This window comes from Tachysurus fulvidraco, chromosome 15, assembly GCF_022655615.1.
Source record: "Tachysurus fulvidraco isolate hzauxx_2018 chromosome 15, HZAU_PFXX_2.0, whole genome shotgun sequence".
NCBI classification, from domain to species: Eukaryota; Metazoa; Chordata; class Actinopteri; order Siluriformes; family Bagridae; genus Tachysurus; species Tachysurus fulvidraco.
The window spans coordinates 6,343,882-6,356,494 of record NC_062532.1 but is presented as its reverse complement, the minus strand read 5'-3'; the positions used below and the strand labels follow the sequence as shown (position 1 = coordinate 6,356,494).

The 12,613-nt window shown below is 37.0% G+C and overlaps 1 long non-coding RNA gene across 2 annotated transcripts; it reads left to right on the top strand.

The window, feature by feature from the left end:
• Positions 1-856: 856 nt before the first annotated feature.
• Positions 857-4,886, top strand: LOC113659246. 2 transcript variants are annotated; one of them, XR_003444606.2, is made up of 3 exons: positions 857-1,570; positions 1,656-1,707; positions 4,658-4,886. It is a non-coding gene; the product is annotated as an uncharacterized LOC113659246 (long non-coding RNA). The 2 variants fall into 2 exon arrangements; XR_007137961.1 differs by having other exon boundaries at positions 857-1,707.
• The last annotated feature ends 7,727 nt before the right edge of the window (positions 4,887-12,613 follow it).

The following is a 12,613-nucleotide window of genomic DNA, read 5'->3' as shown; positions in this document are numbered from 1 at the left end:
ATGAAGGACCACCAAGATGAAGGCAACTCAGGCTGAACAGATTATTACTGCAGCTGGCCAAAACCTAGCAAACGCCTCTTGCTAACTTAAAAAGAACATAAATTCCTGTCTGCTCTTATGTTAGAAACGTTTTATTTTTAAAACCTTGAGCCAGCAAAGTGTCTTTGCTAAGTCATTCATTATTTTACAGTAGATGCTAGCATAATGCTAGTGCTGAGTCAAACGTTTGGTTTAACCTTGCTTTATCTTTCAGACTTTTATTTTGTTTTCTGTAGTATAAATATTGTAAATTGTGAAAATTTCCAAGAAAAAGAAGAAGAAGAAGAAGAAGAAGAAGAAGAAGAAGAAGAAGGACTTCAAGTACAGGAAGATGTACTTATTCAGCTAAAAAAAAAAAAAGGGGAATGTTGGCCATGTTGTTCACTCAACACTCGCAGCTGTGGAAGATCGGTGGGGCTACTAGGATAAGAAAAAAATTTCAATATGGCCGACGAAATTCCGAAAAACAACATATCATAGAAATGACATTTGTTAGCCAACATTATAAAAATTTGCTGTCAGTTGCCGTCGTCTTGGAAACGGCTTCCACTGTTAGTGTTTCGACGTTACTACCTGTCTAAAATGTATTCACTAGATGGTACATAGCATGTAGTTAGTGCATAGAGTGTAGTACATCATTTGAGAGTCATTATTGAAAATGAGAGTCTTGGCTTTTTTCTGTGACTCTAACTACAGGGAAATATTTCATACTACAGTACCACTACCATTTAAACTGTAAGGTTTACTAAAAAAATGTAAACAAATGGTTTGTGTGTGTGTGTGTGTGTGTGTGTGTGTGTGTGTGTGTGTGTGTGTGTGTGTGTGTGTGTGTGTGTGTGAAACAGTTTTTTTTACAAACTTAACATGAATCCAAATAGCAGAAGCCAAATGTATTCACATTTCTGTTTGAGAAACTGAACCTTTGCTAACCTATGCTATTCAAGGAGGAATTTATTAAAACTCCATGCTAGCAAAGCTCTAATGTTGTCTAATGTAAAGTGTACCACAAACTTACTTAGATAATGCTTTAGGATACTACCAAAACACTTAGAATTAAATAAATAAGATGTCATAGTCTGGCTGCTATGTCACTAAATCAACCAGGTGCCTCATGTTAGCATTGTGTCAGAGCTAATCACTGATGGAGTACAGTACAGTGGTAAATAAACTGATAGCTTGTTTAGAATGAAACCCCAGACTAGCACAGAGCTAGTATAACATTCAGAGATAACAATTAAACCTGGATGAAGCAAATCTCTTAATCCAAGAGACTTTGAGCTCTGTCAGCAGCTAACCTGGTTGAAGATAAAATTTGAAATTACAGCATTAAGACAACAGCTAATGGTCAAATAAAACTCTCCACTAGCACAAGTGCTAATTCATTGCTAGCTGGCATCAATTATGGCCTGGGAGAGCTACATCCTCAGCACAGGGCCTCGAACACAGACTTAACGAGATAATTATATCCAGCTGCCTGTATAAACTTTGTTGCCTCCATGAAAACAGGGTTCTGACGTTTCTCATTTCAACGGTGAGCTGAAAATCTGTAGAAAAACACAAGGAAGGATTTCTGGGGCCAAATGTTTATTCATCTGCATTTTTTCTCATCATTTAAGCATCGTAGCTGGAAGACAAGTGTGGACAAGGAGAATCTTTTCTTCAGCTGAGGTAGATATTTGTGGTAATGGCTTCAACAGGCGAAAAAAAAAAAGTTTACTCTAAAACCAATATTTTGTTTCAGTGTTTCCTGCCATTATAAGGCTGGAATCTGACAGCGTAACAGCACGTCAGATCAAAACCGCACTGAAAACACACAACACACGTTTAACCACTAAGCACGCTCCTTATTTTCACTGTGTACATTTTTTCTTCTCTGGAACATGAGACGATTGTTATTGTACAGTGTTGATATATATATAAAAAAGCTCACATATATTGGTATGATGGTTGGAAATTGATGCACATTGATCTTCTGATCAGTCAAACCTAAACATTATTATGTGGAATACTTACAGTACAGAGAATTGTTTGAGGTCATGTAATTAAAAACTTTACATTTATGACATATGGCTTTATTCAGTGTGACATACATCTTATCTCATTTTGGGGGTCTTGCTCAGGGGCTCAGCGATGTCAACCTGATGGACCTCGTAGCCTTTCAGTTGGTTGTCCAACACCTTAACCACTAGGCTACCACATTCCACAGTGCACAAACATGTGCTCTGAATTTGAACAAGCTGCTCAGTTCACAAGTCACCACAATTTATGTCTAAGAATATATCATGTAAATACATGATATATTCTTAGACATAAATAGTAGAGATATATTTTTTTTTTTTAAATAAGGATTTCTCCACTTTTTCCTCAGTCTGGCCAATTTACCCCAGCTCTCTCAATGCTAATGCTAAAAAAACCTGATAGTTTTTGAACTGCTGCCCCTGCTGCCCCTAGTTGCCACTGAACACATGAAAAACATTCTGAATTCAGCAGTCTGCCCTCTTTCGTATACACAAGTTCACAGGAGAAACTGACAAGTTCCTAAATATTTTGTCAGGATTTTAACTAGTAATAATGACTGAAATTGGAAACTCTTATTTTGTGCAATTTAGGAACATTTTTAATAGTGTGTTAATGGCTTAATGTTTAACGTTTGCAGAATTGTATATGTAGCGGAAGATCGGCTAAAAAAAAAATAAAAAATAAAAAATCCAAGATGGCCTATGAACAAGACATCGTACCAATATTCAAAATATTTCCAGTTACTAAAAAAAATTTAAGACACTTCTAAATGGATGATATATAATTTGAGACACAGCTTTTTTAATTTTTACTGTAGACATCAAGTGATAGGAGATATTTAAACCCAGATCTTATACACACATCATGAATATTTAACTACGCAAGTAACGCTTTAGAACTACTAATGACTGATTAATGCCTAATTTATATCGAGGTGATAAACAGGAAGTTCATGCTTTTAAAAATATTTTTTATTAATGTGGTTATTGTAATGAAATACTGTATCAAGGAGAAGCCTGCATACTTCCTGTGTGTATTTTTCACATATAAGTCTACAGTCTCCTGGGCGGAGATAAAACAGCTTATTTGCATATGATTCCACCCAGAAAACCCCATAAAATGCAAAGCTCACGCAACTGAAATGACAAGTAAATGTCAACAGTAGATAGAAGGCAGAAGAGAATATAACAATCCTCAACACCAGCAAGGCCAAAATCCAGAGCTGAATAAAATGAGGTGGAAAAAAGTTTGATACGTAAACCGAATTTGATCAAAGACGCTAATTCCAGGAAGCTGTCGGTCCGAATGCCTAAATGTGACCTCACCGATGCCATGCTGGAATAGCCAGACGGCATGTGAGATAGGAAAAGGAGTCCTAATGATAGCACACTAGGGAGTATACGGCACATCGCTTGCTTGAGGCATACCAGATTAGTCCCTTATCTCTTATTAGCGATTTGGTTTTTTTTTATCTTATATTGTCTCTAATAAGTGTTGCACAAAGAAGATACAGAAAAAAAAACAATCACCTTACAGTACAGTACATCCCACCTGAGCTCATCCTGCTTTATATAGAAAATCATTCGTATTAAAATGTTATGTTTTCATTTAATGGATTTATTTTTGCTTGCTTTCTTGATTCATTTTGTCACATACAGTGCCTCTGGGGTAGAGACGTCCAAGGGCCTTGATACAGGTCCCAAAGGTGGCAGCTTGGCAGTGCCGAGGCTTAACCAGAGCCTTAACTGCCCTGAAACAACTCATCACATCTGTTTCAATACATTTGTGTGTAATATGTATATAAAAGCAGAGTGACTCATCGTTCGAAGCTGATCAGTTGAGGTTTACTCAAGTTACTGCTCTTATGCGTAATTTATCGACGCTCAGGAGTTAAGTTACTGATGCTCTCTGAAGGCCAAATTTCTTGTGTAAACACTCCTACAAATGATTTACAAAATCATCAGTTCGTTCATAAATTAACCCGTTGTGCCCAATTGTTTGACATAAATTGCATTCCTAAACCATTTAAGGTATTTATTGAAATTAATTGTCGATTGTTGTCTCGTCTCACATTAGTTCCTCATTTAAAGTCACCATGTGCTTTAAAGACACGGATCTGTCTTCTGTATTCTGATTTAGTCCTAAATGCATTAGAACAGATATCTATCAGAGAAAACTGAATAAACTAAATAAATACTAAAAAAATGTCTAGTTTCCAAATACAAACAGATTAAAAAATAAATAAATTGTGTCTTTAAATGGGCTAAAAAAAAATTCTGAAGTAAAACCAGCTGACATTTCTGGTTTATTTATTCATAATTTAAAAAAGTAAACAAGAAAAAAAGGGCAAAGTACTGTTGAAATCTTTTGCCTGTTTTGATTTAACGCTTGGGGACGTTAAGAACTTTCTGTTTATGCTAGTGACTACTTCCTGGAAGTGGCCTAATGCTTTACACTATGGTTTTTAAAGTGTCTTTCAGAGGTTTTTTTTGGGCTTTAGCAGATGTTTGTAGTCTCTCGCTCTTTCTAACCCTCTCTCTCCTTCGTGGTAGAAGTTTTGAACAATGGCTCATTCTCCTGCTGTAATTCTCCATCACAGTGCTGTGGCTTTGGCAGGAGACGAGGCCTCCAATTTCAACCACATGTTCTCCTCTTATCCACACCACCAGAGACAGAGAGAGGCAGACGGAGGCCTGAAAAGATGCTAACGTTGGACAAAAAGGCATGAAGGACAGAAAGAAATATTATTAGTAGTATTATTATAACTATAAATAGACATAAAGCATGATTTCACTCTCTACCAAATTAAAATTGTGATATAAAAGCAATCAACATTCTCATATTTCCAAAGATGCTAAATACATCCTACTAACTAACCGACTAAATACATAAATACTCAAATAATGAACACATCCTTGTGTATCATTCTGTTCCCTGTCATGTTGTTATGCTTCTATTAGTGATTATTTTCTCCTCAGAATCACTGTATTTCTACCGAATAACCTATCCTTAGCTTTCTGCTTAAGCTAAAGCACATATCTGACTCTAGACACTATGTAGCTTCAGGTATTGGCTATTTAATTGTTTACTTAGATGTAGATTTAGCTTCGCATGAGAAATAGACACTTGCTTTTGTTAAAAACCTTGTTTTTCACTAAGCAGAATACACAATTTGGAAATTTCCATCTCTTTTACTTAGTATTTCATTCATAATTAGCTATAAAATACAACATGGTGGGTGAAGTCCTGGTGCAAGTCACCTTACCCTCAGCTAGATTTTCAATTTCCATTCACCTCTGTTTGAGAGGCTAGAATGCCTTGTAGTTCTGTGATGCGATGGCATTACAGTGACCTGTTTAACTGTGAGAAGGATCCACAGGATTTGGGGGTTCAATTCCGGTCTCCACATAGTGTGTGTATGTGTATATACAGTATGTGTGTGTGTGTGTGTGTGTGTGTGTGTGTGTGTGTGTGTGTGTGTATGTGTGTGTGGAGTTTACATTTTCTCCCACTGCTTCAGGGGAATCCTCTGGGTCCTCAAGTCCAGACACATGCGTTGTCTCTAAATTGTTCATAGTGTATGATGTGTTAACATCGCATCTCGTCGAGGGTGGCCCCTGAAGCCCCTGGTATAAGCTCAAGGTTCACAATTACCCTGATATATAGGAAAAGCAATCAACAACAATCAACAATTTCCAATTTGTTGTTTTCCAGCAGCTCTAGCTTTCGCAGTATTTCTGGGAACCAACCAATACTGTTAAACAGATTCTATTAGACCACTAGATTATCCAAACTTCTCAGTGTATCATTTCCTCATGACACTCTAGGAATTCTGTCTGCCATTCTGTCTGAAGTCTCAATCCTGTGATTCCTAGATAACCTCAAGGACTCCTAATCATGCAGATCGTGAAAGGAACCTGGTAAAAAATTTGCCGTGAACGGAAGGCAGCGGTATTTATTTCAAATTCTGCATCATACATCACTATGGGCCTTGGTGGATAGGAAGTAATCCAGGTGATTGCTGGAGGTTTTGCTATGTTACTAGAATTATAATTAAATAACTAGTGTTTTATTGCTTATATAACATCATAATTAAAAAAGCAGAACTTAAGACCCTAGACATAGCAGCATTTTGTCGGGGACTGGGTTGCATCCTGTTTACCCAAAATGTTATTCATTGTTCTGGACAAACTAAAAAAATATATATAAATATATAATTCTCACAATGAGACTATACATATCCAAAATAAAGAAATATTTTTTGCCATGTACAAAATAAACATTGTTTAGCAATGTTGCATAATGATTTTGGTGGTTAAATAAATAAAAAAAAAAAGCAAAATAAATTAAAGTAAAATAATGCAGAAAATAAAAATAATAAATATTACACAAAATAATAGCAACAGAATAAACAAAGAAACAAACAAACAAACAAACAGATAATAATAACAATTATTATTGTTATTATTATTATTATAATTATTATTATTATTATTGTTGTTGTTGTTGTTGTTTTGTTGAGGACTTGGTTGGCTTAGTTGCATCCTGTTTAGCCAAAATATTATTCACTGAACTGGACAAAAGCCAAAATTCTCACAATGATACTAACCGTATCCAAAAACCGCACCCTACTCCCTACCTAGTGCACTATATCTTGGCAGGCTGCCATTTTGTAATCATGTTGTCGTAGTGGAGAATATCCAGCGCGCTCGTGAAATCCCACAATGCACCATCTGCAGACTAAACACCATGAACGCAGGAATAATTACAGACTTATTGTTATGATTGAGGGCAATTATGTTGAATTTCTTATGAATGAAGTCAGAAATGAAGGCAGGATGACTAACCGCACCCAGAGTGCTCATCTCAACCTCTTTTTTCTCATATCAGTTTCATGTGTGATACAATTTGTGCACTCGGCCCACACTGATGTCCAAAAACAAATCATCCAGATTCTAACATGATGCAGTTCAGAGGACATTTGTGAAGCTATAGATAATGATCATCATCATATAGAACTCATACGCATATGCAAATACACGTTGATTTATTTTGCGTAACTTATTGTTATTATTATTTTTGCAAAATATTTATTTCTTGTTGTCTTTGATGGATAGGTTTTCTTATATCCCTTTGTAATACTATAATACCATAAATAAAAACATATTAGACCTAAAAAATCTACACATCATTAATGATGAATTACTTATATTACTTATATTACTTAAATATTTAATGTTGATGGCAGAAATGAATAGAAAATTCAATTCTTTACACAAAATAAAGGAAGGTGGTTAAATAAATAAATAAATAAATAAATAAAAAAAATAAATGAATAAAATAAAAGAAATTAAGTAAAATAAAAATAATAAATACAGAAATAAAATAATAGCAACAAAGTAAACAATACATAAATAAATAATAACAAAAACAATATTTATTATTTATCAATATAATCTATTATTATTATTATTATTATTATTATTATTATTATTATTATTATTATTATTGTGATGTTGTCCAGGTTGTCCCTGTGACACTGTGTAGGAATAAACGGTACACAGAATGGATGGATGGATGGATGGATAGCTAGATTTAGCATTGAATGATGTATTCTACTGTCTAATTTACTTTAAAAAAAAAAAAAAAGCCTTAATTTGACCTGTGAACACTTCATCAAATTTTTAAGAAGCACTTTAGGTCGAGTATTTGACTACATTTGGGCGAGGAAGAACTTGTGTTTCAATTTCTTTTCTTTTCTCTGTGAACTTCTCCTTTAATGATAAGCATGGGCTGGTGGTCAACACACACACACACACACACACACACACACACACACACACACACACACACACACACACACACACACACACACACACACACACACACACACACATACACACAGAGGTCTGACCTAATGTATTACCCAGGATAAAACCCAGACAGAATCACTTTGAATCCTACGCGAAGAAACTGCTAGCAATCATCACTCCTGCAAAGCCACATTTAAAGTCAAAAAGCGACTAATTTAACTTGACTGGAACTGATCGCATTTCAAACATCTCACCTTCTTTATGTTCGGGAACCTTTCATCTAGGGGTTTAATTCTTGGTTGTGCAATTGGCAGCAACTCCAAAGCCAAATAAAACACTCATAAATCTCTTGCACTAATTCACCGATCAAAAGCAATCCAGTGAGTACTGTACAGTAGCGGGCCGAGTGTGTGTTTGCATATAATAAACCACTAGCAACATATGGGCAGAGGTAGAGCGAAGATATACATTCAAAACATGTTATCGAAGCCAGATCCATCATGGAAAAAAGACCGAGCTACGAGTGCCAACGTACAGTCGACCTCAATATACAACCGGGTCCTTTAATACACTCACAACACTCTATTACTACTATATTATTTCTATTCTTTATTATTTCTATTCCTTAATCTCTTTAACTGCCATTTGTGATCCAGCTGCGATCAGCTATTTGCAGGATTGTGGTTTAATTCTGGCTCAATCCTCTTGGCAAATCATCTTCAATTCAATAGGACGAGGGTCTTGCTGATGGACTCGCAATTTCAAAATCTTCCGTAGATCTTTGCCGATATTCTTGGCAGGAGATTGGCTGTACGCCAGACAAGGCTGTTCTTGAGTTATTCTAGCTGGATGCTTGGGATCTTCACTCCAGATTCAGTTTCTTGGAAGTTGAGATTAAATTCTTCTGTAAGACGTCCTGGTACATTTCTTGAAACAGTCTAAAAGAACAAAAGAACATGTAATCTGAAGGAGGAAGAATAATATCTTGCCTTCTAGCTAACATCACTCGACTGAAATTCTAGCTAGCTAGCTAATTCATTCAAATTTAGTCATTCATTCATTCGTTCATTTTCTACTGCTTATCCGAACTACCTCGGGTCACGGGGAGCCTGTGCCTATCTCAGGCGTCATCGGGCATCAAGGCAGGATACACCCTGGATGGAGTGCCAACTCATCACAGGGCACACACTCTCTCATTCACTCACACACTACGGACAATTTTCCAGAGATGCCAATCAACCTACCATGCATGTCTTTGGACCGGGGGAGGAAACCGGAGTACCCGGAGGAAACCCCCGAGGCACGGGGAGAACATGCAAACTCCACACACACAAGGCGGAGGCAGGAATTGAACCCCGACCCTGGAGGTGTGAGGCGAACGTGCTAACCACTAAGCCACCGTGTCCCCCTTTCATTTTTAAATTTTTACATTTTTTAAAATTTTTTTACATTTTTAAAATTAATTAATTTATTATTTATTTATTTACTTACAATTGTTCCCAAACCTCAATGTAACCTTGGATGAGATTTGCAAAAGCATCACAGCAATGCTATTAAGTTAGTCCTGAACTTTGAATTGAATTAGAACTCAATTAAAAAATAACAAACCTATATATCGTGTGTCTTTGAAACCGAGCTGAGCATATTTCACCATATTATATCCCACATGTGGCGACTGACCTGTTTGGACACGAAGCCGAACAAAAAGTTTAAAGAAATTTTCCTCAAAAGTAAACCCCCGACCTGAGAAATGAGCAGCATTTATTTGCTGGATCAGCTCGGGTTTAAGTCTCAGTGAGTATAATGAGGATCTATTGCTCTAAGTCGTAATGATTGCTCACAGTATATAAATTTTCACCACAATACAGCCATAGATACAGTGAATATTTATGTTCAGGCTACCGGTGTGTCCAGGATCAGACTTCAATCTTCCCGCACTTACTGTACACTTACACCATCTAAAATTAGCAATGGAATATCTGTTACTACTTTTTGTATGTTTATACTGTTAAAAAAAAAAAGGCTGAGTCTGTGCTTGGAGGATAGAAAGGAAATGATTCTAAATGAACAGGGTAACTTTTTCCCCCATGTACTACTCTGCACCTCTGGACTTGTTTGTAATTTGATATGTAATTTGTCCAACCAATATAGAAGGAAAAAAGAAATTAGTTAGAAAAAAAAATTAAGTATGAATTAGATAATAAACTTCAAAAGCATGTTCGTGATGTGGTGGTGGACCTGATAGGAAGTTTCCTAAAATACTAGAATGCTTAATATCTAGTTAGTTAACAATCTAACTCGTATATATCAAATACGTTACATCTAAAAACTAAAGTCTAGAAAAACGGATGGTGTGGCCTTGACAGTTAGCGATAATGTAAGGGGTGGAGTTAGGAGCCAGGGAATAGAATGAATATGTGGTTACAATTAGGCCTGGGTTGGTACGAGGGGTTGAGTTAAGAAAGTAGTTGGGATATAGATTGGGGCTGTAGAGTTAGGAAAGGGTGTGGGGTTATAGAATGTAGGGTGTGGTTAAAACAAGGTAATAGAATTTGGTTGAGGGGTGGAGTTAGTGGAGGACGTAAGGGGTTAGAATGAAAGATGCCGTTATAATGACATTTTTTTTTTTTACATTTTTACGGCATTTAGCAGACACCCTTATCCAGAGTGACTTACATTTTTTACTTCATTTTACTACAGCTGAGCAATTGAGGGTTAAGGGCCTTGCTCAGGGGCCCAGCAGTGGTAGCTTGGTGGACTTGGGAGTCGAACTCATGACCATCCGATCTGTAGTCCAACACCTTAACCACTAGGCTACCACAACCCATAATGAGGCTATGGGATTATGATGAGGTGTGAAATTAAATAAAGAAGGTGGGGGTTACCGGATAAGCGTTAGAAAATGGATGGGTGGATGGAGGTTGGGGTTATGATGATGGGTGTGGTTACAATGCGTCCTGGTGATTGCGACAAGGGTAGATTTAGAAGTGAAGGTGGTTAGAATGAAGCATGTAGTTACAATGAGACTTTGGTTGAGGGGTGGAGTTAGTGGAGGACATACAGTAAGGGGTTAGATTGAAGGATTCTGTTACAATAGGATGAAGGGTGGAGTTATAGTAAGGAGGCGGGGTTAGGATGATGGGTGTGGTTACAGTGAGGCCTATGGACTGGGATAAAGTGTGGGGTTAGAATGATGGGTGTGGTTAGAATGTGACCTGGGGATAGGAATTAGAGGAGAAGGTGGTTAGAATGAAGAGTGTGGTTACAATGAGGCTTGGGGATTAGGATGAGGGGTGGAGTTAGGGTTGAAGGTGGGGGTTAGGATGATGGATTTGATTACAATGAGTCCTGGGATAGGGACTGTTGGATTGGGATGAAGGGTGTGGTAACATTGGAACATGGATTTGGGACAATTTGAGTTATGGGAGAAGGCAGGGGTAGGGATGGGGCTGTGGTTCCAGTGGGGCCTGTGAATGGGATAAACAGTTGAAGGGATGAGGAAGTTATAATGAGGTTTGGTATAAGTATGAGTTAATGGAATGTGTTTAATAAGAGGGTTAGGGCAGAGGCATGGAATTATAGGTAGAATCATATATATTTATAGTGAGTTATAGAGTTATAGTGAGGGGGCAGGTTTATGGTAAGGGCGGAGCCACAGTGAGCACTCAGATCACACTTTTATTTAATGCGTTTCAATGTCCTGAGGACATTTACTATGAGTAGGAAACACTATACAAATAAACACACACATACAGACCTGCTGAGTCACCACCTTGTGTGCTAATACACACACACACATACACACACACACACACACACACACACACACACACACACACACACACACACACACACGCACACACACACACATAGTACCTCAGCCAAACAAATCGTGTACACAGAGCAACATACTTTGTGTGTGTGTGTGTATTATGTGTGTGTATATTGTGAGTGTGTACACATACACACAAACACACACACAATACCTCAGTCAAGAATTTGTGTACACAGAGCTACATGACATTCTTCATGCATGACTTTTCTTTTTCATCACCTTAACCTTAAAAATGAAACTATCAAAAAAACATAAACACACAACAGATTTATTTGAACTAATGAATTCCCAGCTAGTAAAAAAAAAACAAAAAAAAAATATTTAGTGTAACCAGGAAGATGACGCTTACTGAGTCTCATCTGGCCTGACATGACTTGAAAGAAAGTGTGAAAGTACACACTTGCACTGCAAAACTGATTTTATGACTGCTTGATTAGGACTAATCCCAGTAAGCGTGAGGCCAAAAACGCGGTTATAGTCCAATTAATTTTTCCAAATTGTGGCCCACACACACACACACACACACGCATGCACACAAAGAAGCAATGAATTTGATTGTTTTACTGCCGGTATGGTGTATGTGTGTGTGTGTGTGTGTGTGTGTGTGTGTGTGTGTGTGTGTGTGTGTGTGTGTGTGTGTGTGTGTGTGTGTGTGTGTGTGTGCACTTAATGGCTTATTGTTTTTCTCTCTATTATTAACAAGCGTCTGGATGTTTTTCTCTATGAATCATACCACCTGCGTTATCCATATTTTTAGTTCACATTTTATAATTCCCCGCATGTTGCTTGCATTAATTTTTTTGTTTGTGGATTTAAAACTTTTAAAACTGATTAACACAGCACTGTACACAATGTGGTAAAAATCCAATTTGTTTCCATATTTCTGCATATAATTTTGTAAGACACA